The following is a 25,782-nucleotide window of genomic DNA, read 5'->3' on the forward strand; positions in this document are numbered from 1 at the left end:
TGACCACGATGAACACAGCAAGGACTAGGTGTGCTTTGTTTTAGTGTTCACAGCTCTGATCAGTGGCAGCATGCACGACCCCTCTGTGTGAATGGGGAAAGATGTTATCAGAAGCATCTTCTGGAACAAAGTGCCACAGGGCATGTAATCCTTTCCCTGCAGTGGGCTGGCTGGCACAGGGAGTGTCCTCCATCCCCAAACTGCCTACAGTGTCCAGCAGTCATGCAGCCACCCAGGTAATATTAGACACCAGGAAATGTCCCACCATAAAATGCAGAAGAAATAATTACTGTGCCTGAATACTGAATTGCTCTCAAGGACACAGAATTTTGTAGGATGTATGAATGGGAGTGGGTCCTTAGGAAGATGCTCTGTGTGAAGTGGAATGTGTGCCACACTGCTTCAGTTGTCATGGCAAGTATTCATATTTCCCATGGCAACAGAACCAGTAAATAACTGCATAAAAAGCTACATTTAGTGACCAGGGCACGAGTTATTTCTCTCATCAGCATCCTTAACTTCAGCACTCTGCTGGAGATGAAACACTCCATAGAAAGGTAAGTGTTTCCTTTGGCTTGTGACATGTTTCCTCTTCATAGTTTCATTATGATTCACCCAGCAGTTGCTGTGCTAGTGACACTGTCTGTGCCAGGTACGTGGTACTGCGCAGTGTCTGAATTAGCTGAAGGAGATGATGACAGGGCAGCAAACCCACAGTGAGTGCTGCTTTTGTAGAGCTTTGTGCGAGTGCTGCCTAATGCAGGTCACTTGCATTGTGCAAGTGAAAGGACTGAAGCTCTACAAGAAACAATGCACGTTTTAAAATTTATTTTCGAAGTCTCTTGCTCTTGTTTTCCCTTGGTTGAATTGATTTATTCTGTAAACTAGCACCGCCACCAGTGTTAAGGGCAGGCAGCTGTACTAAGTGGACAAGAGAAGGATGAAAACTCAGGGGAACTAGATGTCACTACAACAGCAATGATGCTCCAAAGAAGAACAGTTTTTTGCTTTAATGAAAAGTAATTTGTTGTAAGCTAGCATTTTCCTAAACAGTGGTTTTCAGTGCTCTGAGAACCCCTGGGCTCTGCTCTGCAGAACCATATTGTTTGTATGCTCTGCTGAATGCAAAAACCCACAAACAAACATAAAAAAAAAAAAAAAAAAAAGCACCAACAAAAAGCACAAAAAATAAAACAAAACTCGCCTCCTCAGGCTCATCTGGCTGCCTGCAAATGTGCCAGGAAAGTGCTACTTGGCTCACCAGAGAAAATGGGTCCTCCCCTTGGAGTAAGAAGGCAGAGGGGTTTCTTGATGAGGAGAGGACCAGAAGAAATTGATCCTAAGACATTTAGGGGTGCAATGAAAGGTTTGGGGTCAGGAGAAGTGTGGCAGTACATAACTGCCCACATGGTCACCACCATGTCTGGGCCAAGTAAAGAGACAAGCTGTCCAAAGGAAATAAAACACAATCCATTTCTCACGTCTTACTTCTGCAAAACATTTCCTGAGTTTCATGACAAGCATGGTCATTAGGCAGCTCCTCTCTCCAATCCCAGCCCTTCATTCACAAGGCCTGACCAAAATTGATCTTGATATTCCTGTTTAGATAAGGAAACTGCAACTGTCTTGTATGTTCATTTTCTGTAGACACACAGAAATGCATTTAGAGCTGCATAATAGAACCTGATTTCAACGGGTTAGTCAGAGGTTCATTTTCACTTATTAAGGCTGACTTTTTGCAACACTGCTTGTAGACAAAGTCTGTCAAATAATACTAGTTTCCAGAATCATAGTCAAATCATTGATAGTGTTCAGCACCTCCTCTGTGCCCAGAAAAAACATGTGCTTTTCTGTGAGTAGATAGTGCAATAACATCCCACGCAGTTCTGAATATTTTTTGACACATTTCAGTATCATTTTGTGGTGAAACTCAGCGATAAAGTATCACAGACTTGCGATTTAACTTGCTTTTGTTTAGGTATGAGCAGAGTGGCACAGCCTCAGCAACATGTGATGCTTTCAATCCATCCTGCTCCCTAGGTAAAATCTCTGTTGAATATCAGGTCACTTGTTTTATGCATTCATGAACTTACTGAGGTTTCTATGTTTTAAAAAAAAAAAAAGGCAGAAAAAAGCCAGTGGAAAACAGTGGAAGTTACCGAAGAACCCTGTTGACTTTGGTGCACTTGGGATAAAGGACACACATTTTCTTTCCTGTTTATCCTAAAAGACCATTAAGGGAGGTGTTTGGAGAGCTCTGCCCTGGGGCTTGTGCTCCAGGCTTCTGTCCTTTTCAGTGTCTGGCTTGTGTTGTTAGCGGTCCCTCAAGACAATCAGGCTGCTTAGTTCTTCTAAAGAACCACCTGCACAGCCTGTGCTTGAAAAGCCACTGCTTGACATTTATAATCAAACTGTGCCTGATCTTTCCACAGTGGTTAAATGCATGCAGCTATTTGAGGTGAGTGAGTCTGCATTGTATTGGGTACATTTATATATATATGTATTGTTTATTCAGTCTTTGCCAATCAGGGTGTGGTAGAAGAACTGTCAACCCCACTGTCTTCTCAACACAAATGCCCTGTCTGCTTTCTGCTGTGTCCTTATGCCATCTTTAAGAGTCTTGGTTTTAATGTCTTCTTGTAGAGAGCTGAGAAAGGGCCACACTGTCACTTTGTCCGGGAAAGGAAGATGTTACTTTCCTTACAAAGTGAAATCAGGCAGTTGCTTCCGTCAGCCCCCCGTTGCCGGTTGTTCTGCTGAGGGAGGTCTCCCCACCAGCAAGGCTGTGCAGGGGGTGAGTGGGGCCACTGGGACTGCCCTACTTTGTGCCTGCAAGTCACAGCCATCCTCCAACCCCATTACCCAATTTTGGAAGGAGATTAGGATGTAGTTGGGAGCCCTCTGGCTGCAGCCCAGTCCAGGCAGAACTGAGGAGGTGAGTGACAATAGTTGGGAGTAGATGGGAAAGTATGGATGGAGGCAGTTCTTGTCCTAGCACAGCCTTCCCAACATATGTGTCCTTTGTCACCCAAATGTCCAACCTGGGGGTCTGGTCAGACCCTGGGTTATAGTAGGAAGGCTCAGGTGACAAGGACAGCTTTCCCTCTGCCATGTTTGGTCAGGAGCCCACTGGGTCTTGTTTAGGAGTCAGTCATTGCTGCTCTAACTCAGGATGTTGAAAACTCCATGAGATGATGATGTTACCATTGCATCTGCTCTGGGTAAAGGCCTAAGAGGAGAAGTGGAAACTATCAGTGCAAGGAACAGTTGACCTGCATAATTCGCCACTGCTATGTATGGGACCAAATAACTGAGAATGGAGACGTACTAGAGAGAAGCTTTGAAGCATTACCACTTTGTATGAATAAAGCTTAGCATCAGCATAAGTATTCTTAGGAAATATCCATGTTTATCACTGTGGATTTAATGTAATGAGTGGTAACCCCTGTGATTTATTAGGAAGGATGCACCTGCAGATGAGGGACAGGAATTCTGTACTGACTTGTCTGTTGTTCCTCTGTGCTTCACCCATGGGAGATACTACAGCTGTTGCTTTTGCCTAATGCTCCCTCTGCCATTTCTCCTGTGCCTGCTGAATTCAGGGGGATTTGGGCCTTTAACGTAATTATTATTAAGTTTCCATTTTATGTCCCTGTTCACGAGGCCTCTCAGTAGCTGATTATACTAATCAGAGGTGACTTAACCCATATTTAAATGCAGCAGCCTGAATTCGTCTTCAGCACAGTCTCCAGAAGATATGAACCCATCATCAAAGAAAATTAATTCTTAGGTACATTATCCTAGGGGATCAAGCTAAAATGTGGGCAAAGAGCTTTAGCCCTAGCTTGTATGAAAGGATATGGGCAGAAGAAGGCAGACATGCACTTGTTTGTGCAAGTTTTCCCCCCTCCCTTGTTTGAGTTAGGTAGAATAACAGATCACAAGCATACTTATCAGAAAATATGGTACTGCAGTTAAGAGAGAACACTTTTTCTGTTACAAAAATAATAATTATTGTTGGAAGTATGATCAGCCACATTAAAAGCATTCTTTATTCCTTTTCCAGGCCAAAAATCTGACTTGGGTACTTCTCAGGTTTTCAAATAAATACATTCATTTATCTGTCCATGGTATTACTCCTGCATAAGAAAATACAGGGCCTTTAACACACCCAAAGTTTGGATACCGCTCTTGCTTCTCTAAGAACCATTTAAACCGTTTATTTTCTACAAAATAAGGTGCTGGGAGATGGAAATGCAAATATTCTAGTTGGTTCTCAAAGGCTTAGGTGGAATTTTGTCCTAAATGGTGATTAACTCATATATATTCCTAATCCTTTAAAGCAGTTGCTTAAAGATTCCAAGTGGCCCTCGAAGATGCTGGGTAGGAGAGCAAGTAGTTCCTTCCAGCCCAAAGGGATGCAAGATTTTGTGCTAAGGGGGAAATCCTGTTCACAGTGGAGTAAATGTGGTTTTTGCTCTGCTTTTAATGGAGTTTCCGTTCCTTTTTCTAAACTTAAATGAGAATGGGATTTTACCCATCTCCTCACATGACTGCGGCGTGAACCTGAATTCTATTGTTGAATCTTTTTTAATGGGGAAAATTAAGGTGAAACTAAATAAGCCCAGATACATCTCCAGATGGAGGAGGACTCCTAATTGTTGGGTGTTGCCTGAAGCAGAGATGTGAGCTCTGAGCAAACAGTCCCTGCAGCACAGCAGCAGTGCCAGCAGCGCTCCCGGTGCCGGGGAAGCTGCTGTGTCACCTGGCTGTGCTGTGCTTACAGGTGGCAGCGTTGTGCCTGGCCCAAGTGCCCTTCCTTCTCCCCACCACAAATGCAATTGATGCTCGGGATGAGGAAAAGGTCACCCGTAGGGGTGCACTGCTATTTCCATGAGTTTTCAGTGAAAGTTCAGACTTCATGAAGATAAGGCTAGATAAGGAATTGCAGGGACAGAGTTCACACGGGCAAACTCTTGGGCAGGATATTTTTTTTTTTGTTGCAAGTAAATGAGACTAAAATATTCCACAGACTTTCAGTATATTCTTTACATTAAATCCAACAATTAGTTATTCATGTCCCAGCTTTGATTTTTTTAAATAACCAATACCATAATTCAGAGGCAAGAATTTAATCCACAGAAAATTCTGTCCTTGGAGAAGATCAAAGTGAGTCCTGTGGTGTTAAGCATACACCTACAGTACTTGATCCTGAAAAAAATTAAATGCATGTTTCAATCAGCCTATCCCTTTCTTACTGGTTCCCATGCATTAGTCTAAGCCTCTGCCTGAATATTTTCAGTACCAGGAGCAAGGGCCTGTGGAGATGTCCACAGTGGGAGAGCAGGGGCCTGAAAAAGCAGCAAGCAAACAGGTGAGAACCCCAGCAGACTTTGATGGCAATGGCTCTTCATTCCTCTGCATCTACCAGCGCTACAGGAAGAGATTGAAAGTCTCTTGGGTGACACAAATACGCACGATAAGTGCGTAAAGAGAACACAAAGGTGAAATGGCCCTGCTTATCAGGCACAATTAAAATGAATAGAGGATGACTAATAAAGAGGCAGTTTAAAATCTTTACATGACACAGTGTCAAGGCAACAGTGTTGTGCAATAGCACTGACACAATTAACGCTGTGTCCCTGCCTTGGGTAGAGCTGGGTTCCCTCCGGCCTCGCCCGCGCGCTCCCATGGCGAGCGCTGGGTGGGCTCCAGCGCTCCAGCTCTCCGCTCACCGCCGCATCCCGGAGCCACAGCGAGGCCCGCGCACAGCCAGCCACCTCGGAGCAAGGCAAGGGTGCTTTTCCCACTTTGTCGTCTCTGTTATTCTCTTTCCTTTCAGTTTGTATCGTCCCAGCCTCACTACTGTGGGAAAAGGGGGAAACATCATGTTGAATTTCTGGGTACGATTTGGAGTGAGATGAGGCTGAGGGTGCGTGATCCTGAATCGGAGATGGTTCTCGACTTAGCACTGGGCAATGCAAGCATTTCCTGGGTAGGAATTTTTGCAGTGCGTAATTCAAAAGCTCCAGGTGAGATTGTGAATATTCCAAAATACAGCCAAAGTTACCCCTCTAGTTCATCATTTAATTGTATTAGTGCTTAATGGTGCCTGAGAGGCTACAGGATTCTCCTATGCAGCATAGGCTGGGGTTTTATATATTTATGTATATATATATGCACATAAGAACATATATAACAACATATATAAGAATATATATAAGCACAACAAAGAATATACATATATATAGAATATATATAAATAAATATATATTATATATAAAAATATATACATATATAGAATATACGTATATAGAGAATATATATAAATATATATATTATATATATAAATATATATACTCTTTGTTGTGCTTACATAAATTCTTACATATGTTGTTATATATGTTCTTATGTGCATATATATATATATATGTATATTCCTTGTTGTTCTAATTTTCCAGCTCTCTCTTGGTTTTATTGCTGCTGGCATGCCTTTGCAATGCAGCATTGTTAAAAACTAACAATATAAACAAATTTGAGGCTATGCCAACAATCGCTGAGCAGAGCCAAAGCTGCCCAGTGCTGCAACTTGCTGAGCAGTGTGTGAATTCTGCTGTGGCAGAAATGTCTGTTTCCCCATTCTGTTTTAGCTTTTGGAAAGATCTTGGCGGAAAGTGTGTTATTCTAAATGACACATAAAGTAATGAGATACATAAAGTAATTGACATGAAAACTCCCACACCACTGCTGCAGGAGGAGGGGCCCCCGTGTTTGCCCAGCCTGCTGGCTCTAAATGCCAGGGGCTGCAGGGGAGTTCATTGAAACACTTCCAATAAGACACGATTTCTGGACAGAAGATAACATCTTTGCAATTATCAGGTGAAGTGGTACTTCCCAGTGATTTGCTTTATTAGAAGAGAGCGTAGATGCTGTTTTCTGTGCCTGCCAGGCTTGAGGGATGGGGGATGGCCATGGAAGTGTCCCAGCAGTGTGAGCACACCTGGCCAGCTGCCAGCACAACTCAGGGCAATGGCTATGGCAATTGTACCTTGAGGGGAAACCTAGTGCAGCCCCTTTGGGGCCATATCCTGCCTACCTGCACTGTCCACAGCATCCATCTGTGGGTGCTTAAGCCGTAAGTGCCTCAGTTGCAGAGTGCAGTGTTTTCATTATTCCGAATCTACTGCTCCAAATTTGTATCCCCATGCCCATGTAGGGGGACAATGGCATCCCCTCAGTGATTGTCACTGGAGTAACAGGACTGCACTGCAGGCTGCAGAGACTCAGCTTAAGCCAAGTATAAGTGGAGAGAAACTGCATTTGATACGGTTTTATATCTTGCCTAAAAGGGAGCAAGAAGGATTTTTCCCCACATGGACAAGGAAAGGGTTGTTGTGTTTCGTGTGACGAGGCACAACTCAAAAAAGCACTCTAAGTGGGAAAAGGAGATTGGCCACTTGTGGCAGGCAGCACAGCCAAGCTATTTGCTTTGCCTCCAGTAAGAAAGTAAGTAGGAAATATTAACTGCATGCAAAGGTGCCCTTTCTCTTGTCCTCATCAATAGCAGCTGATACTCCTCCAGGTTATTACTGTAGCAACGTCACTTCCCTTTCCTCACTGGCATCAGGCTTACATTAAAAACCTCACAGCAAAGTCTTTTGTCTACTGTCCCCTTTTTGGTTCTTCTCTTGTCTCCTGTGCTGTGCTTTGGGGCCCTGGCACACATGGGGAAGGGGACATGCAGGCTCCCTGCCTATCTCCCTGCCTGCTCCCTTCTTCCAGCAGAACTGAGGGCTGGGAGAAGAACAGGAAATTTGGCTGAGCAAAGAAAGCCAGGGGAGAGGATGCCAGCTGTGGGAAAGGGCTACTAGGCAATAACGTGCTCCCAGAGGGAGCGGATCTCCCAGCATTGCATAGGTTGAGGAGCAGCTTTCCAAAAAGAGCTGAAGGGAGGGGGAAAAAAAACAAACTACACGCACAAAAAAATCCAACTTGTTGGTAAGAGAGTGCACTCAGTTTTGGAAGGGGATCACATGATGCAGCTGCCCGGGGCCGGGGTCAGAGACCCAGCGATGTTCGCCCAGGTCGCCCTGTGGCATCACTCAGACTCTTCCCACCGCAGCGCCGGTCCCCTCCTGGCAGTGCCTTGAGAAGAGAGGGGAGGGTGCTGCAGACCAGGCTTGATGTCTTTGGTGCCTACTGCTTCCAGATACAAAAAGGAGCATAAATCAAACCCGGGAGATAGGCAGGAGCCCATGGCACGGGTGAGAAGCGGTCCCAGCCCGAGTCGCCGGCGGGACCCGCTGCTCCAGCCGCCGGCTGCGGCTCTGCGCCCGCAGCTGGGCACGGCTGTAGTCGCGGAAAGGGAGAAGGAGAAGCCCGATGTCCTTGGAGAGGAGGGAAAATAGTTACAATGGAGAAAGGGAACTTAAAAAAAAAAAAAAAAATCTATGAGGAAGGAAGCAGTAAATGTTAAATGGGTGAGTCACGGTACGGGATGACTAATCCCGTCAGGGCACAGCTCGTGCCGCACAGGGAATCGGTGCCGCGCGGGGAGCGCGGAACGGCTGCGGGACCCGGCGGGGCAGCGGGGGCCGGGCCTCGCCCCGCTCCGCGCAGCCAGAACCGGGCAGGGAGCGAGGAAGGGCCGGTCCCGGCCGGGCTCCGCGGCCGAGGCCACCCCGCGGCCGGTGCCCGCGGACCGGCGGCGGTGACCTACTTTCGGCCGGCTCCTCCCGGCGCTCGGCACCGCCGCTCCCCGCGCCACCTGCCCGGCCCTGCCCGCGCCCCGCGCCCCGGGACGTGCGCTCAGCTCCCGGCCGCTCCCCACGGCCGCTCCGCCCCGCGCTGTCCCCGCCGCGGCTGCCGGTGCGGTGCCGGTGCGGTGCCGGTGCCGGTGGCGGCGGGGCGGGAGAGCAGCGCGCCTGTGCAGTGCCGGGGGGGCCGGGCCCAGCCCGCCGCGTTACACAACCGGCCGCCGCCACAGGCGAGTTTCACAAGTCCCGCCGCGTTCGCCCCGCAGCCCGCGCCCACCCCGCGCACACCCCCGCGCCGCGCACCGCCCGCACCGCCCCCGCCCTGCCCGCGCCCATGCCATGTCCCCGCCGGGCTGCGGGACCCCGCGGCCAGCGGTAACCCCTGTCGCCGAGGGGGCACCGCGCCGGGGCTGGGCATGGCACTGAGAGCGGCTCCGGGACGCGCATCCTCCTAGACGGTAAGTACAGACCCTGCCGGGGGGAGCAGTGCGGGGGGGAGTTGGGTGTTCCCGCACTTGCAGCCCGCGGGGAGCGGGGGGAGCCCGGGAAGAGCTGCGGGGCCGGTGCGCGGCACCCGCCGCTCCTCCCTGCCCTCGTCCGACACTGCCAGGACCGTCCCAGGTAAGTTCTGTAGAGGAAAATTGGCACCCACAATTTAAGTCCTCTGATTTTCCTCTAAAAAAGAGAAACGTGCCGGCAGGACGGGCATGGGACGCAGGGCAGGTTGCCCCGGGGGGCTCTGGCTTTAGAGGGCAGGTGGAAAGTGGGCTCCGGGGCGGGTATGCCGGAGCAAGGCCGGGCACCGACATCCCCGTCCCGCAGAGCCTGAGAACCCCCGGGCATGGAGAGCCTCGGGAATAGCCACGGGCTGAGCGCAGCTGAGAGCTGCGGGGATTTGGGGTTGGAGGAAACCGATTTTCGGGAGTCTGAAATGGATCTGGTCGCATTCTTGTTCTGTCTGCAAGTTCCATCGTTGAGAGAATAAATGTGTTTTGCTGAAAACACTGTGGGGAAAAACCTCCGAAATGAGTCTTGCGCCTAAAGATGGCATTTGAAATCCAGGTTGAAAAGTTACTCCTCCCGCCAGGGTTATTGTGTCATTTGATTTTACAGAATGGTTACATTATAAACGGGGAAATATGAAGGCTTTGAAAGTCCCTCATAGGTTTCAGCTGTGGATTTGTGAATGATAACTCCAAGCCTTGATCCTTAGTGGCAGAAATTGTGAACTGATTGCTCTGGGTAGCTCACACTGGAAGCACAGGTCGGAGCTGAGCCCTGTGTGATTCATCAGTGAGGTGTCACACGCGCTTCGGAGAGCTGTTGTCCTTTGTAAAGTGCCACAATCCCCGAAGGCAGGAGGCTCCTGAGCCATGGCAGAACAGGTCTCTCTCTCCTCTGTGGATTTTGGAGAAGTCCAGCACATCAGTCCCTTTTGGGACACCGAAGTGCCAACTACCCCTGATCCCTGAATGAAGTTATATTCTTCAGCTGTGAAGTGGCCCCGGAGATAATGTCCCTGAAATCAAAGGTGTTAAAATGCCCCATGCCGTAGCCACCTGGGAGGGTGAAGGATCACCTGGGAGGGCAGGGTTGTTTATCGGCTGAAGTTTATTTTGTTGTGTGCAGTGAAAGCAGTGGTGCTGGTTTCATTAATGGGATAANCCAAGCTGTGGATTACAGTTACTTGATTTAGAGGGAAAAGTAAAATTGGTTTGACTTTTTTTTTTTTACTAAACTGCAAACTTCAGTAAGATGTATGATATATGTTCCTGGGTTTTAGCCACTGAGACTGTGTCTGTACTAAATTATTTTTTTGGTTAATGACACACATCAGGTACACAAAAAGAGCTCAGGGTTAAAGATTAAAATTAGCAAATGAGTAGTTCATAATTAAAGTCTCATGATGGAGGAAGGAGCATTACAGTGCAGAGATACTGATGTTGAATCCAATTTCTGCTCATTAGTAATATCAAAAAATTGGTAGGATGTCTTTACAGTTTGGAGCCAGGACTTGTCTGTGCACAGAAGTTGCATTGTTTTGCCCTAAATTACGCAACCTCCCAAGATTCACATGTAATGGTACAAAGGTTTTAATGCCAGCATAGCTCATTCCTTCAAGACTGGAGGAATAAGCTCTGTTTCTATACCAGAACAACTGAATTCAGGCTTGTACTGGGACAGTTATGCATCCTAGTGGAATAACGTGGCTTTAACCGAAATAGGAAAACCTATAAAACCCAAAATAGTATGAACCAGTCTTTTTCTGGTACTATTGAAATTATAGAGCTCTCTAATCACATCAGTTCCAAATCTCTATTAGGGAAGTCAGGCAGGTAAAACAACTGTATTCATTTGTTAGGACGATGGTGACCCCCTTCTCTCCCATGAATCCTGGCTCGCTCGGGGCCGTGCTCTGCTCGATGTGCCACATGTTGTCCCGCTGCAACAGCGACTCTGTGCCCACCGGCGCAGCCACAGTGGCACAGCTTGCCTGGCTGCAGCTCTGCTGGGTCTGCCCCGTTCTGCCACCCAGGCTGAGGCCATTTCTCTTTTTTCCTGGTTTCCCTACTACTTTTGGTGCCCACAGGACCGTATAGCACAGCACTACTTGCCCTGTGGCCTGTATGCTGAAGGAGCAATGCCCCTGTGCAGAAGTCCTGCAAGACCCTGTTTATTGTTTCTCCAGTCTCACTTAAGGCCAGGTTTAAGTGAGGTTGATGTGGTGGCAGGCCCTGACAAGCACACTGGGCTTGCTGGTTGCACATCTGCCCAGCTTCAGAACCACCAGATTCAGTCAAACTGCAGATGTGTGTGCAGTTAATGAAAGTCTTTTACCTACTTCATATTCCTTCATTGGCTTTGGCCTTGTCTACATGGGGAGATTGCATGAATTTAGTTTAAGTCTGTTTTTAAAGTGATTTGATTAACCTGATGTGACCTCACATAAGCACATTCTTAATTTGGTTCGAATGAGCTTATTTGGGTTCAACCAAAACCTGCACTTAGTCAATTTGCACAGAACTGAAATTAGATGTGTCTAAACTGAAAGGAGAACTGATGTCTCTAAATAATGACACAACTTTCTCATGAAAGCAGAACCTTCTGTAGAATCTGGAACAGAGTGTAATTACTAACAAATCTGCAGGCAACTGAAAACTATTCATAGCAAAGTTTAAAAAAAAAGAAAAAAAAAAGAAAACAGGCAAAACTTAAATATCTTAGTGAGACAAATGAAGAAGTACCAATAATCTCAGTCCTGGAATACTGAAAACAGTGACACAAGGCTTGCGTGGCTTGCAACAAGACTGCTCTTCAGATGCAAAAGAGGGCAAGCATTTGTGTTCTATACCTGGAGTCCCTATACAGTCAAAAAATAAAAAAGCAATGCAGGAAACTATAGACTGGCAGGTTTGAGTGCAATAGTACTCAGCATCTCATGACGTATTTTGTAGGAAAGAATAATTAGACGTGGAAATAATGAGGAAGCAGGCTGAATTGCAACAAGATTTTATCAAAGATGGATTGTGCTAAACTAATCTAACATCTTCTTTGTATAGCAGTTTATTTAGGTGGGGTAAGGCAGGAATGTAATTTATCTAAAGACAAACATTTGATACCATGCCCCACACGACATTATTGCTTAAAATGAAGATGGTTGTTCAAGACAAGAATTGAAAAGTAGAACAGGAGCTGGCCAAGGGAAAGATACAACTGTTGCATGAGAAAAAAGTTGTCTGGATGGAGAGAGGTATTCAGAGAAAGTCATCAGCATGGAGGGAGATTTGTGATGTTCCTCCCATGGGACGAGGCTTGGGCCTGTTGAAAGGATCCACTCTGACCTGTGTGCAGGGTCTGGGTGTGTGCCCAGGAGCTGTGTGGAATGACAAAAACTTGGGAGGTATTGTTAATACAGAGGAGGATCAGGTTATCATGTGAAAGGAATTTAGATGACTTTGTTGATTGGAGTAATAGACATAAAATGACATTTAATAGTGCTGAGTGCAAAAGTTTAAGCATGAAGACCAATAACAAGAATTTCCAGTGTGAAACAGGAGCTCATCAGCTCCTGTTCACGACAGAAGGGACAGATACGGATGCACTGGCTGCTCAGGAGATACCTGGGAGCAAGCAGTGGCATAAAGCTGTGAAGGAGACCACTGACATCCTTGGATACCAAAGGAAAATTGTATGAGAGATTTAGGGAAATGTGATACAATCACTGTGCAAATCATCATGCAGAGCATCAATGGGAGAGTTTTCCATTGTTCATGGAGTAGCTCATTGGGATTTTGCATAGTTAAGAAAATGTTAAACTAATAGGAGGGCTAAAGATGTGGTTACACAAACAAACTATCTGCTGTATGAAGTGAGGTTAAACACCATCATTTGTTTAGCTCTGTCCACTTCAACAAATGAAGAGACAGGTTACAGTAATTTTTTTTACACACAATTGGCACTAAATAGCAAGAGGACAGAAAAAAATAAGGTAAAATATAGCATCTGCACAAAATCAAGTTGTCTAAGTTGGTCATGAATATATTTGGATGCCAAATTAGAAGAAAGCTTCTAGCTACCTAAGGATTGAAGTTGTGTAAGAGTCTTTCAATTAGGGTAGTTTTGAGATAGATCTTGATAATCTTATGAAAGAGATTATACAATTAAATTAGAGAGTTCCTGGAGATAGGAAATTACGTTTGCAGAGTTCTTTGATCTGCAGTATAGTCATATTTTTAATGTGTGGTTGAAAGGAGAAGGGATCTGTTTTGTTTACACTTTTAACCCCATGCATCAAGGCTTCTGCCATTTTCCTGGGAGCTGAGAAAAGAATTAATTTTCCCTGTTGCTGCAGATTTGAATCTTTTTTTCTCCCGTATCTGCCTTCCTCTCAAGCACTAGGCATTGAAAATGTACAGTGCAGAGACTCCTTGTAGCATTAGACAGGCACAATTGCCTGCAGATTTTTCTGGCATGCTCCCTGGCTTAACCTGCTCATCAGATTTTGGGCCAAAGAGGTGTTTTTCCATCAGACTGCGTTCCAAATAACCATATTGTACTTCATGGTGTAATTTCTGTGATTCTGTTGCTAGTGTTAATGAACTTGGTGTGGCTACAAGGACAGGCAGTGCTGGCAGTGATCCTCACCTGCCCTTTGCTGTGTCACAGCAGAGCTTAAATCTTGCATGCCTCTGATGTGTATCATAAGTTTGTTGTATGATGAGGATGCGTTCTGGGCCGTCTGGTGCTTCTTAGCAGGTTGAAGAGATGTTATTAAGTAGCCATTAACAGAGTTGTTTTCCAAGACCGGGGTGCTGGGGTTGGTGCTCTCTGTTGACCTGATATTCCTAAAACCAGTTGGAAACCCAGGGTTAGTATCAGCTCTGGTGCTGATTAGAGCAAAATTCTGTAAGTCATGCAGGATAGCCTCTGGAAGGAAGAAGTGATTGCTGATAGATTAGTAATTTTAAAAACGCAGCTTATTTGGCAGAAAGTTGAATATATAATAACCATCTTGTTACAAGAGAGAAGGAAAGAAATAAGACAGAAAGGAAACAGGCAAGGAAAGGAAGAAAATAGCACAACTTAGCCTGCAGCAGAGATCACCTGCTAAGCTGCCTGTAAAGGGAAATTGAAATATGGAAAAAAGTCAGCTCAGAGGGGGATAACACTGTGATGGTAGAAGAGGAAGTGCGTTAACCAAACTCCACAGAGCTGTTGAAATGCATTGAATCATCTGACTGTGACTTGTATTCTTAGGCAAACACAATTGTATAATTGATTAATTTGTCGACATTCCTTTAGTGCACAACTCTATGGTAACCAAGAGGCTCGCTAAACATTGCTACAGAGAGCGCTGCAAAATCCATCCTTTTTCGGGAGGGAGGCAGAGACCTTGGAGCTCTGGCTTTGCAGGACTGATGCACACACACAAACACACACAAGTGCACACCTGAGTGGCAGGGGTTTCAGCCCCTCTGTACCCGATGGCAGCATCACAGCTCAGCAGACACTTGCACTGGACCTCTCTCTCTCCTCAATTAGTGTTCCCCCTCACCAGTAGGTAAGTGTGAGTTGAGTGTCAGCTATAGGCAGATTGATTAATTGATTGACTAATAGATAAACGCAGAGATATTTGTAGGTGTGTTTATTCTTGTTTACAGACTGGCCAAGCTTAGGCAAGATTTTTCGAGTATGTAGCAATGGCAGGAATCACATCCATAAAAATGCTAATCTCCTCTCTTGCTTCATCTCTTCAGCCCACAAACACATAAACATACACGCATTCTTAAAAGAAATTAATAAGGTTTGTTGCCTCTTTTCTGGGCTCAGCCTACTTTAATCTTGGTTTAACGCACATCAGAGTGCAGCACATTGCTTCAGGACAATACAGTTTTGTCCATAAGGAACGTACTAAGTAAACCATTTTTTTGAGTAATTAACGAACAATAGATGAGCTGATAAGAGCTCCTATTGCCAATAATTATTTTGCATAGTCGTGGCAGCATTATAGGAAGATTTTCAAGCCGACGTAGAGGCTTTACCTGAAGGGGATGAGATGAACCCCTGGCCCTGATGAAGGCAAAGGCTGAACTCTCACCAGCTTCTGTGCAGTGAGGACCTCCCCCAGAGTATCAGCTGAAGAGAAAAATAAACGTCCCTGGGAGTCAGTCCTTGGGCTTAGGCTGTTTGAAGCTCTCCTGCACAAACTGCAAATATGTGTTTATGTATAGAGGAGGATGCTGTGTGTTTGGTCCACTGTTGGCTTGTCACAGCAAAGGCAGCAATTAGAGAGGCTGTAATAGCTGGGCAGGGTTACACCCCTTGCTGAGGAAGTTTGACCATAAACCTGTTAGTCCTGTCTCTGACTGCAATGTACACTGGTTTGATTTACAGTGACTTAAAAATCTTCACACCGATCAAACTGTTTCCAATTAAATTTTATTAAGTGATGTATTAAGTGTGTGTGTTAAGTGAGTCACATGAGGAAAAAAGGTGGGACTTTGGTTGGCTCCGCTACTGATGTATATATTAAAGATGAGTATTAACAGTTTGACTTTTCTCTCAAATAATATAATCATAATGGCTTCCTTTTGGGGCAGGCTTTTAATGGAAAGGGCACAGCAGGAAGTATTAATAAAACAAACTCTTTGTGCTAATCTTAACACCTACATTTTCTATTTAATTTTGCTTATGCAGAGGGCTGAACCTTGTCATTAGTGGAGACAATGTGTCAACATAAGAAAAGTGAGTTGCTGTATTTTCTCTCTGTTGTAAACTGTGGGCTTAGCCTCCCACATGGCAGGGGTGATGTGGAGCTGTGTAATTGCAGAGGGGAGCATACACTGGCCCCTGGGTGCCACTCCTGGGACAGACAATTCTCATTGCTCATTCTACTGGAGCAAAGACTTCTGTGAAGCCAAATCACTTTCTTATCTGGAGCATCTTGACATCTCTTGGAACTTGGCTTTTCAACTGCAAGACCTCCTGGTACCTATGTGTCACTGGGGCTGGAGCCAAAATCTATTATTTGGGAAGTTTACACAACTCAGGCAGCCTTGCTGAAAATTATTTTACATGGGAAAATTGTCTATAACCCTATTTTTCAACTTTCTGGAAATAATTCAAAGTAGGGAAGGAGACAGTCCCAGAAGAAGGTTGTTAGAATAGGAAAGTGCAAATAATTCTGCAATAGTCCTGATACACTGTCTGGAAAGGAAAAAGATCCATTATCTAAAATGGGAGAAGAATAAATGCAATGGACTAGAATTGCCATTAAACCAGTTGGAAACTAGAAATAAGGCTGAGCCAGAGCTCCATCTTATCCAGGGCACATGTTTTGAATCTGGAGCTGAATTCCTTATATTGAATATATTCATAGTTAAAAAGGCAACCAGTAGAGCCATCAAGATCTGGAGTGTTAGAATGATTAGTTTGCTGGTAGTAGGCTGTTGTGACTTTAGCAGAATCTCTGTTATCACTTGAGAGATGATGAAAAGACTAGCACCAGGAAGAACAACTTCTGTGTTTTGATTTTTTTGGAAGGAAAGCATATGAATATTAATAAATGATCCAGCTGGGATAGCATCTTTCTTAAAAATTGTCCTTAGAGATAGTGTATTATATTAACAAACATGAATTTCGTTGTACAGTAAGTAAAATTTTATAAATATAAATCATCAACTTATTTCAAAAGTTGCAGTGCCAATGAAACTATTCTGGGATTTTCTAGTATAGTCTGGTTTGAATTGTTTGAATAAGAAGATATACTGTTGAAGAAATCAGATAATGAGCTGCTTTACATAGAAGGCATAATGCCTATTTATGATGTATAGAAGTCCTAAGAGAGATGAATTGCCAGCTTAATCTTCTTTGGAATGTGTTTGAAATCTACTTTTATGTGGCATTTCTGACTGTGCCAGAGATTACTGTTCAGACACTTACAGAGACTTCATTTCTATTTGAATTACAGCTCTACAAGGTCCGTTGCAGGCAAATGTTCATTTACTTCAGTTGGTTTTATTTAGTTCCTTGACCTTGAGGTAAAATTTTTAGTGATTATAGGTGTTGCCAAAAGTTTTCTTCTGACATAGTTGCTCAGAATTTAGGAAGCCCAGTTTTCCCCCTGGATGCACCTTACCAGAAGGGGCAGTAATACAGATCAGTTCTTTTGTCATTTGCATCTCTGGCAGGATGTGGCAGAGCTGTGCAGTTGATCTGAGAGGGACTAAGATTTCTCCCTTGCTCTGTGCAGAAATGAAGAGTATATCGAGATAAATACTTTTTTTTTCCTTCCTTTTTTTTTTTTTTTCCCTAAGTCCTTGTGGTACATTTCCTATGGAAAAGAGGATTGCTGGATGAATTAAATCAGTTTAACTAAACAATAGATTTCTCTCTCTAATAGTGCATTGGCATTGATCATTTACCCATGAAACAGCTTTTATTTGAGAAAAAAAACCCATGGAATTTATTTTTGTGTCTTTCCTGACGTGAACGTCCTGCTTTTATGAGGGAATCGCAATCAGCTTTACTAGCAGCTGATTTTTCTCCCAGCCTTGCAACACTTGCAGCAGCTTCTATCAAAGGGCTCTGATGGGGAAACATTGCTGGAAGGTTGGCATGTAATGCCGGAGCCTGGCAGAGCAGGATTGCTGCTCTGCGTAGTGGGAACATCTGGGAGATATTAAAATCTTTTGACAGGGGTAGTAAGATAATTCTCAAGATAATTCTGTGTCAAGCTCTGCTCTGACTTCTATCTCCTGCCAGTCTTCCCAAGCCCTGGGTCAAAAGGTTAGAGAAAATTATGGGCTGATTGTGTCATCCTTCACCTGTAGCTGCAGAGCCTCCCCACTGCAGTCTGTCACCACCAGACCCGGAGAGTCTGTCGTCACCCTCCTATTAACGATGACTGTTTCTAAAACATTAACATTCATGTCAGGTCTAGATAGGGATCAGCAGAGGCTTAAATCATTGTCAGGAACAGATGTGAGATACCTAATCAGTTATTTCCTAAGGAAAATGAGTTTGATTGCATGAATAGTTGTAAATATTTCATTCAGCAATTCAGCTACCACAGCAATGGTAAACAAGCTTCTGAGGCTGAAGAGAAGCATTTTGTGGTACTGTACTTGATTTCTTATTCATTTCAACTTTAATGTAGAAGGAAGCTTAGGTACTTTGAATTACATTTTGTGACTGCACTGATCATAACCAGGGTCTCCCTTTGAAGACAGCCAAACACAGAATCGCTGAAAAATTTCAATTGGAGGGAACCTTAAAAATCATCCAGTTCCAAACCTACCATAGGCAGGGACATCTTCCACTAAAGGAAACCCCTTTGAACTCCTTCCACTCAGGGTCCCATACAGTTTGGCCTTGAACACTTCCAGGAACGGGGCATCCTCGGCTTCTCTGGTCAGCTCGAGCCAGTGCCTTGCCAACCTCACAGTGAAGAATTCCCTCCTAACATCTAATCTAAATCTCTCCTCTTTTTGTTTAAAAACATTCCCCCTTGTCCTACAACTATCTGTGAAAGTCACTCTTCCTCTTTTTTATAAGCTCTCTTTAGTCCTTGAATGCTGCAATGTGGTCTCCCCAGAGCCTTCTCTTCTCCAGGCTGAACAACCTCATCTCCACAGGATGGGCACAAAGCTGGAGGTTCTGCCCCTGGGAGATATTCATGGCACAGGAACAAATTTTGGCTTTGATAGGAAGATGACAGCCTGAGCAGCAAAGTGCTCAGCCTCTGTTTCAGTTTTGCACTGCCTGGCTAGTGCCAGGTTCTGGTGGTGAGCACAGCCCTTGGGTGGAAGGTGAGCCAGGATTAGGTGCTCTCTGTCCCTTCGGGTGGGGGGGGGGGGGTATCTCAGCTGTCTCTTTGAAGCATTTGCTCTACCCAAGCAAAAATTACATGCACAGCTTTAATTTTTTGTTTGTTTTGCCCTCCTCACTTGTTAAAAACAAAACCGAATTAAATTGGAAGAAACTTCGACATTAGATCGGGGTGGGTGTAATACCAATTTCAGTGAAGTAGGTGAGAGTTTCACTATTGATCTTTTGAAAAAGGACTAATGAGAGGAGGCAAAGGAAGGAGGAAGTTAGCTTTTCTCTCTGCCTAATTGAATGTTTTCCCTGTTTGAGTTTCAGTTAAACTACTGTGTAGTTTGCCTGTGATTTTTAGCAGATGTGCACAAAAGCAGTGCATGGAGGGAGGAGGCTGGGAGTGCAGATGATGTTTGCTTCTTAAGCACGATGTGGAATTCTGAGGAAACTGCGGCTGCCAGCTAAAGGTCATGGGCATTTTTAATTTCTGCTGCTGGCTTCATACTACTGTGTAGATATTTGACAGGGATCTTACTGGCCTTGGTGGTATTGCGTAGTCAGATTATCACTGAAACAAGCTCCGTGTGGTTTTTCTGCATGCATGTTACAGTGTGATTGTTTCCATCAACTGGTCCTAATGTGTATTTTCTCAGCCAGCCTGATTTTGTTCTGTCAAATACAGTAATGGATGTTTTTAGTATATGAATATGCAATTGAAGGTGCTTTGGTCAGGAAAGCCCTAGGTAATAAATTCGTGTTTGCTGTAGTTCGGAAAGTGCTGTTTTCACCCAAGAATTACACAGGTGGTTAAAAATAGAGGCATGTGCCAATGGATCTGGCTAAATGAAGGGCAAGCTCTTCAATGCCCTTTTCACTCTGTCCCAGGTGAAATATGTTTTCACACTGCAGCCTTTCTCACCCTTCTGGCCTGGTCTCTTACTTGAAAACCAGGGACTGTCACCCTTGTCAGTCACCTCCACACAGCCAGGATTGCTCAACAGGATGGCAGTGTCCACTGCTACTGACATTAACTTACTTAGTAGAGGAGGGTTATCCTTTGGGAGAGATGGACCTCTGTGTTTCATTTTGTGATCGTACTGGAGTCTTGATTTTTACTTATATTAGGAGGATTCTTAGTCCTTGGCTATTGCAGGTGTGAAATAAAGCATATTTTAAAATGTTCTGCATGCTTGCACAATTGTAGTAACCCATAGACAGCATTTAGATGTCCAGAAAAACATGTATGTCCTTAATTGCAGGGATGCCCATTCTTGTGGAACAGGACCAGTTCTCTGTCCTGTATCCTCCCTCAGCCATTGGTGAGAAATCCCCCCTGTCCGTGGCAGTATCTGACAGGGGACCCTGCACTCTGCAGCACTGTCAGAGCAACTAAAGAGACCGGAGCCCCTTTGAGGGCATGGCAGCAGAAATGTTGCTGTTTGATCCATTCCCTTTCCCCCGACCTCTGTGTTTACTCAAATCTTTTTCGCATTGACATTATCTCGGAGAGGCACATCTTTTCCAATCTTCAGTAGTTAAAAAAAAAGACAACCAAAACCAACCTTCAGGAGAATCCCCAAAGCGAATTGGACATTCAGGCATGCTGAGTCATATTTTGTTATTATGGCTGATTATCCAGCCAGCCATGCAAATAAACTGCAGGGGGAAAAAAAGAATGTGTGTGAATAGCTTATCTACGACAGAATGAGGCCTTGGTCTTTGTTCATAATATGTGTAACAATAATGACCTAGTAGAAAAGTGTTCCAGTGACTGACATATTTGCAGTCTGAAAAAGATAATAAAGTAATGAGAGAGAGATCTGTGGATGTTTATCTTCTCTTTTCTTCTTTCTGAAGGGAAGTTTTACTTTCTCATTATGTTTCTAGTGCATATTAACGGTACCATACAGAATGATGAATATGATTGCAGTTAATTGTTTAAATATTCCTTTATTCCTGGAGCTTTCAAAACAAATAACTGTCTTGTGAGGAGTTAGTTGAGAAGTGATGTGGGCAAGATAGTGCAAAAGAGAATATTGGATGTAAAGTTAAAAGTGCCTCAGAGAAGAGAAAGAAAAGTGTGTGGGGGTGGGTGTTTTAAAAAAGGACAAAACCCAGTTATATTATTAACAATACCGGTTATATTATTAGCAATATACCAGTTATATTATTAGCAATACCAGCATAAGTGGCAGCAATTCTTCTTGAAAAGAAACGTGTAAATTTCAATAGTTCAAATCCATCCTTGGTGTACCAGTGATGGAATTATAGTTGGATCAACATCTTCTCTGTTGCATAAGTCTTCTAATGTTACTTAATGCAAATACTACAAATGAGTATGACTTTGTCCAAAATGCATTTGCTGACCTATATTTATCATCTGTCTTCTTCATAGCAAACAAGAGCAGACATCTGTGGAGAAGGTCTGGTAGCCACAGAAAATATTTTGCATGGTGGTGTCTAAGTGGCACTATTATGAGCTATTCTCAGCTCAAAGAGCACTTCTTTAGGGCAGCTGAAATACAAATGTATATTTGGTGTTCGGGCCCCTTTGCGACCGTGTTATGTATTTGTAATGCGGGAAGTAAAACACTGGATGGAAAAGTGCCACTTCAAGACACCTGAGAGCGATTTTGGAAATTGCAAGTAATGGGGGGAGTTTTCTCATAACAATGCTCGAGTCTAGCCCTTAATCATACACTTGAAACAAGTGGGCTTAGACCTTACGAAAGGTGTTTACTTATTCAGCTTTAAGGCACAGGCCTTGATCGGATTAGCAGAGTTTGAATAGGAACAGCAGCAAATAGAATCAAATGAGTGTGAATGATGCTGCTGTGCTCTCTATTAGAAAAATATCTGCCAGCTGCCATTGCAGGGTATAATCCTGCAAGGTGCTGACGCCTCCAGTTCCCATTGCCTGAGGGAGCTGAACCAGGGCACTTCAGGCGTGCAGCTCCCATTACTCACCTTGGCTGAACAATGTTTTTTCTCTGAAATCCTTCTTTTCCCTGTTATATAAAGGCTGGTTCTTTTCTGCCTCCTCCTTCTTGAAAGGCTCTTGATGCTTACAGGGCCTGAGTGCATTGCTGGTTATTCTCAGCTGCAAGATTACAGAGGATGGCAGCGGTAAGGTCAGTGGGGCATGAACATGGCTCAGCTGGAGAGCAGATGTGAGCAGATCTTTTAAGGAGAGCAGCTGAAATTCTGGGAGCCAAATGAGGATACGACAAATTGTGAAACCTAAGGCTTTATTTGAATTCCTTTTGATTTAGGTGCACATTATACCTGGAATGCTCCAGAATTAAATACACCAGGAGCGTAAAGAAGTTTCTCATGCTTGAACTTGAACGCAGGAAGCCAAAGATGTAAAATGAGGTCAGTTAGCTCAGCTGCAGTGAATCCTTTGATATTCATTTAATGGATAAGTAGATAAAACTCTAAGTAAGCTTGCATGGGAGACTTTGAATTTTAACTACTAAAGCTCTTTATAATTTTCTCACAGGTCTTTTACATAGACTGGACATTAGGACGTTTTTCTTTATGGAGAGGGTGGTCAAACACTGGAAGAGGCTTCCTAGAGACCACCCAGAGAGGTGGTCAATTCCCCAAACCTGTCAACATTTAGGAGGCATTTGGACGGTGCCTGTAATACCATACTTTAACTTTTGGTCAGCCCTGAAGTGGTCAGGCACATGGACTAGATGATCATTCTAAGTCTCTTCTCACTGAAATATTCTGATCTGTTCTATTCTATTTTGTTGAACAGTTTAACAGTACAGACACCTAGTGCTTTTCCTCTCCTGCTGCAATACGACTGCAGGTCTCCTCAACCTGTTTTCTCATCTCTTCTGCCTCTGAACCAGAGGTGAGAGGTGGCTCTGAGAGATCCATTTTGTCAGTCTTTGGGTTTGAGATTTTTGTCTGAAATCAAAAAGTTGAAATCTGGATCAGGAACTGGATTCTTTTCTGGCCTAGAGAGACTTTTAGTCTGATTCAGACCTATTTGTAATCCTTTTGCCATAGTATTCCCCTTTATTGAATAGCTTCCTTATGTATTAAGTTCCAGAAATTCCAGGCTGGTGATATACATGGGAAACAGATTGCAACAGAGAGCAGATTTAATTACTCAGGTCTAGGATTACCGAAGGAGAACATTTTTTTTCTTCATGTTGTTTGAACAGGGAGAAGAATCTTTGCTTTTTTTTATTTATAGGAAGAAGTTTGAGATCAAATGACTATGAGCTGCCTTTTCATTGGTCAGTCAGTGATCACTTGAGGGAAAAATAATGAACTGGGGTTTTTTCCCTCCTCCTTCATTTGAAAATCAGGTCTTACCAGTGCTGCTTATTTAACAGAGTTCTAAGACTAGAGTCTTAGATGCTTCAGGAAGCTTATTTTAGGAGGGAAGACTTGACTCAATGCCAATAGACAGAGCTAATCATCAGGACATCTGGATTCACTTCTTAACTCTGCTGCGTGACCTTAGGTCAATGATTTAGGTCAAGCTTTTCCAAAATGTTTCGTATTTGTAGGTGCTTATGCTGGGTTTCAGTATTACCAAAAATTAGGTTGTAACTGCATTTACTGTTTCAAATTCAGCTTCCCAAAACTGGGACACTTGTAAAAAAGAGACAGAAGTAAAATGTGTGCCCCTGTTTCCTCACTTGTACAGCAAGGATGGATAACTGTGTTTGTAGAGTGTGCCGAGACTTCCTGATGTAAAAGCATTAGAGAGGAGAAAGGATGGCAGCAAGCTGCTTGCAAAGCATCAGAAAAGTAGACATTGTTCAGTAGAAATCAAAGGATCCTGAACAAGGACCAGACTTCCAAGACCTCCCATGTCACCAACTGAAGGACTCCCCAGACTGTGTGGAGGACCAAGCAGATCTAAGGAAGTGCAGAAATGACAGAGTGAAGGTTGCCAGCTGCCTGCAGACTGTCTGTGCAGCTTCCAGCCCTTCCAGCTGCCTTCCCACCTGCTGCCCAATGGCAGCAGAGGAGCAGCTGGATTGCCCTTTCTTGAAATAGAGATCCAGAGACGTAGCACTGATCATGGTCAGGGCAGCACAGATGTGCTTCCAATTTGTGTCACATACAGTCTGTGTGTGCTGGAGAGGCGCAGACCTGCTGTGCAGGTGTGGAGCAGCTGTGCTAAAAACCTGGTCAGGTAGTAGAAGAGTCATGAAAGTATCAGACTCCTTTCATGAAATGGGCTGTGGAGCTGCTACACTCTTCTTGCTTTCATGGGTGATAGGTACGTCACCTCCACGTGTGCATCCTGACTCCAAGATCACCTGTGGTTGCTACTGGGCTTTGGAGTGAGCCACAGCATGTTTATAGGGTGATAGCCAGGGAGTAATGATTGTAGACAGAAGATGTTCAAGTTTGAAAGAAAATCCTCCAGTCCATAAATAGCTCCCACCATCTGCTGGTCCTGCAACCCAGGAGAAGATGGAATGTGAAGCCGAGTCATACACAGTGTTTTTCCCCTTCCAGAGCAGAGCACTTTGGAAGGGTGGTCCTGGAACCACCTGGGACCCCCTCCTGACCCCTGTTTTACTGTGCAAGGCAAGCAGCCTTCAGACCTTAATGTTTGTTTTTGCAGTATGAGTTCAACCTCCAGCACAAACAAACAAAAGCAGAAGTGATCGTTTCCTCATCTGTGCCATCCTCGAGCATCTGAAATGCATTTTATATACAAAACAGAGAAAAGCAAAGAAACAAAGCAAAAATGTATTGTTTTAGGAGAAAAAGAGAACAGCTAAAGACACGAATGCTACTCTTTCCTCTTTCAATGAACTGGTAGTTGCTGGGGGTGTTCTCTTACTGAGGAAAGTAGACGAGAAGGTATTTAGTTTAATTAGATAGCTGGTTTTCTTCGCTATCTAATGATGACATTTATTCTGTGCACAAGGAGAGCATAAGGCACAAAAGCAGGCAGTTTAATGACACACAGACTTTCTGTGGCTCTCTGCTTAGGTTGAGTTTCACCCATAGTAAACAGAAGAGAAGAGAAATTACAAGAGGGATTTCAGGGTAACACATCCAAAAAGGCAGCTTTGACGTGTTTGTCCTAGTATCTACATAGTTGCCAAAACAAAATCCAAACCCGAAAAAGGACGGGATGACCTCACTTAATGCCATCAGTGCAGTTGATGCAAACTGTGTCCTCTTGGTGGGAGTAACGCACAGCACCTCCCAGGGAGACGCTCCAACTGGTGATCCCTGAAAACAGAGCAGAAGGTGTCAGGGTGCCCAGCACCCTCTTTGCAGGCAGGAGATAACTCTGCTGACATAGCAGAGTGTTGGCTTCTTTTAAAAATGTTCCTAGCTGGTTTGCTCTGGTAGTGTTAAAACTATTCCGAATGAAACCTTGAAATGAGCTGGAATTTCAACACCAGGTTTATGATCAGATGCTGCTCAAATTGCTTAAGCTGCAGAACCAATAGCTTTGGGAGGGATTTTTTTTTTTTAGCTTGTTAAGCCACTATTTTCATTGCTGAAATTTATTGGGTTAACCTTCCCACACCCCCTGCTCCTTTGTGATTTGCCAGGGGAGTGAACATGATAGGAAGTGGCCTGAGGCAGGAGTGAGGGAGCCCTGCTCACCTCCCTTCCCATGCACCCAGCAGGAATGGTTACTTAACTCTCAGCATCAGGAGGTGAGCACTGCAGGAGTTATCCTGAATGTCACCACTGCTTTCCT

General features: G+C 44.4%; 1 protein-coding gene across 6 annotated transcripts in view; it reads left to right on the top strand.

Annotated features, from left to right (window-relative positions):
• PASD1 (PAS domain containing repressor 1) overlaps positions 1-25,782 on the top strand; it is a 94,209-nt gene that overhangs the window by 37,805 nt on the left and 30,622 nt on the right. For 3 of the 6 annotated variants that reach the window (XM_027888363.1, XM_027888369.1, XM_027888368.1), the window contains exon 1: positions 8,935-9,214. The exons of 2 other annotated variants lie outside the window; for them this stretch is intronic. The gene's annotated coding sequence lies outside the window, so the exon portion shown is untranslated. Of the gene's footprint in view, positions 1-8,454; positions 8,481-8,934; positions 9,215-25,782 lie in introns of those variants that run through there. One more of the 6 variants, XM_027888366.1, reaches the window with a different exon arrangement.

This window comes from Empidonax traillii, unplaced genomic scaffold (genome assembly GCF_003031625.1).
Source record: "Empidonax traillii isolate 1590-97213 ecotype Southwest subspecies unplaced genomic scaffold, ASM303162v1 scaffold237:size1322474, whole genome shotgun sequence".
Taxonomy (NCBI): Eukaryota; Metazoa; Chordata; class Aves; order Passeriformes; family Tyrannidae; genus Empidonax; species Empidonax traillii.